This window comes from Xenopus laevis, chromosome 7S (assembly GCF_017654675.1).
Source record: "Xenopus laevis strain J_2021 chromosome 7S, Xenopus_laevis_v10.1, whole genome shotgun sequence".
In the NCBI taxonomy this organism is placed as follows: Eukaryota; Metazoa; Chordata; class Amphibia; order Anura; family Pipidae; genus Xenopus; species Xenopus laevis.
This window is the reverse complement of record NC_054384.1, coordinates 89,965,923-89,968,690: the sequence shown is the minus strand read 5'-3', so window position 1 is coordinate 89,968,690 and position 2,768 is coordinate 89,965,923. Positions and strand designations below refer to the sequence as shown.

General features: G+C 36.6%; 1 long non-coding RNA gene across 1 annotated transcript; it reads right to left on the bottom strand.

Annotated features, from left to right (window-relative positions):
- Window positions 1–216: 216 nt before the first annotated feature.
- Window positions 217–2,472, bottom strand: LOC121396521. Its single transcript, XR_005963078.1, has 2 exons — window positions 1,602–2,472; window positions 217–1,035 (listed from the first exon to the last, which is right to left on the bottom strand). It is a non-coding gene; the product is annotated as an uncharacterized LOC121396521 (long non-coding RNA).
- Window positions 2,473–2,768: the final 296 nt, after the last annotated feature.

Sequence of the window (2,768 nt, the reverse complement as noted above, 5' to 3'; positions counted from 1 at the left end):
CCATAAAAAGAAAGATGGATTGAGAGAGAGAGAGAGAGAGAGAGAGAGAGAGAGAGAAAGCGAGAGAGAGAGAGAGAGAGAGAGAGAGAGAGAGAGAGAGAGAGAGAGAGAGAGAGATAACTGATAGATATATTTATAGAGAACTGATCTTTCGTGTGATCATATAAATGTCTATATGTCTTTGTCGCATGAATACAAATACATGACACGGAAGTGTTATTTAAGGGGTGTATGTATTTGTTTTATATAAATAAATAAATAAATAAATAACTATACAACAAATGCTGAAATATTTAATGATATGCTTTACTGTACCAAATGAGTGCATTGCATGCTAATTTCATTATATTCAAATAAATGCATTTCATTACAGCTTCCATTCTTAAATATTATCATTCGACAATTTGCACACTGTTGAAAAAAAATGAAACGCGATTTGTATTCGATGGCTTTGAATATATATATATATATATTTTTAATAGAACTCAATTTACACAGAGATCGCATTCGATTTACAGCATTGTGCTATTTAATCTCATGCGCGCCCTATCAAAGCGGCACCAAGCACATGTCATACAATAATTAGTAAAAGAAACAGATACTTATACGGAAATATTTTTAAACAACACATAATAATAAATAATAGTAATTTTAAACAACTCTTGCCTGGAACTATACATTTTATAAGTGAGGTTTCAGGCAACCAGCAAATAAAATATTAAAGAACTTGCAGAAACAAAAAAAGTCTCCATATGAATCCTGTACAATGAATGATTCATTCTAATCTGGAAAATAAATAATATCCCTGATATCGCACGTGGGAGGCCAGGCGGTGTTTTCGTTTACAAACTAATGGTTTTCTAATAATTGCCTATTATTTAGGGTCGGGGAAATTGAGGTTGGGATATTCAGGGGCAACTGCACTCATAGCTACTTTGTACCTTCTGAAAAAAGAGCTCAAGAGAGGGATCATCGCTCCCACTATCGCAAACAATCGCCGGCTGCGGCTCTCTGAACGCTTCCAGGCGCAGATCCCTATAAAGCAATGCAAACAGCGTTAGCACATAGAGCCTGGTTTGGTGCATTCCTGATACTGGAAGGCTGAATGGGAACAGAAGGAATCTCATCATCACCAGGACTTCTGGCCCAACCGTTTCTACTTCTCCCTAGACAGATGCCAAATGTATTTAGGATTCCAGCAGTTGTGTTATATATATTTCTGCAGCTCCGAGGGCATTAGCACTGGAATCGCAAACTCCCAAATGACACTTGCTATATAATTAACAAAAGGGATCATGGAGCTGCTGCACGAGCATCTGTCTTGGCACAGGCTCCATTTAACAAACCCTTAATGCTGATTCAGATAATAAACAGAAATGTTCCTGTAAGTGGGATCATATTGGGAGACATGTGGCTACCTGTCCTGTCTCCCCTGTTGCTCCCTGTGGGGTTCAGTGTGGCAACCCCAGCAAATCCCTGCAGCAAGAATTGAATATGAACTACATTTAAGCACATCATTTATGCCTGCAACCCATTGCTGCTGCTCAGTGCATTTCTTTAACTGCGCTTCATGGCAACGGTGTGGAAAGGGTTAATGGTACCTCTGATATCTCTTCTCTCCCTCTCTCTTGTGCATTCATGGCTTGCCCTTTGATTTTTCCTTCCTTCTTCTCCTTCTTTCTGCAGCATTTTCTCTCCTTTCTAGTGCAAGTTCTAAAACACAATGCAACCCCCCCCCCAACTGCATTGACATTGATTTAAAAACCCCATACAACATAAATGTATCCAGCTCTCCCAGCCCACACATACAGGGACCATATTCCTTGCTGCCTGTTTAACTATTACATCCCCTGGGAGAGAGGAAACAAATTCGAATTCATTATTAATTAATATGGGTGTTACAGAGGTTACAATAACTTCTCCCCACAGCAGCCCCTGAATCACATGGCAGCCCCATCTCCTTTTTATTCGCAGCGAATCAATTTAACTCGCCTTTATGCACTTTGGCTGATACAGGATGTATTAGAAATTGGCTTTTTGGGTGCCTTAAAAAAAAAAAAATAGAATAGAGTCGATGCAACTATGATGCTAAAAATGTATCCATTCTAATTTATTCCAGCACAGAGCCTGGGGGGACATTGCCATAATGACCATTTCTTTCTCTCGTTTCCTTTCATTTTTTAAAAACATCTTCTTAAACGTATTTATGAATCTAGAATTTTGATACACGTATTACTGGCCACGGTGTATTAAAAAATATATATTTCTCGTTGCACCTTACAAAATGTGTTTTAAATATAAAGGGCCGAAAATACTGGTAAAACAGAATTTTTTTAGAAAAATAATAAATGTCATATACCAGGTACAACTATTTACTGAAATGATACTTCATTATACATCTTTCCTTCTAGCTTCAACTCTATCTCTCTCTATCTTTCTCTATCTCTCTATCAATCATCTATCTATCTATCTATCTATCTATCATCTATCTATCTATCTATCTATCTATCTATCTATCTATCTATCTATCTATCTATCATCTATCTATCTATCTATCTATCTATCTATCTATCTATCTATCTATCATCATCTATCTATCTATAATCTCTCTCTCTCTCTCTCTCTCTCTCTCTCTCTCTCTCTCTTTCTTTATCTAATCTATCCATTATTTATCTTTTTATCTATTGTGACATTTCATACACTAGGCCTTATATGTAGAAAGAATTAAAATGGTTTAAACAAATATGATTTTACTAAAATCCTGACAA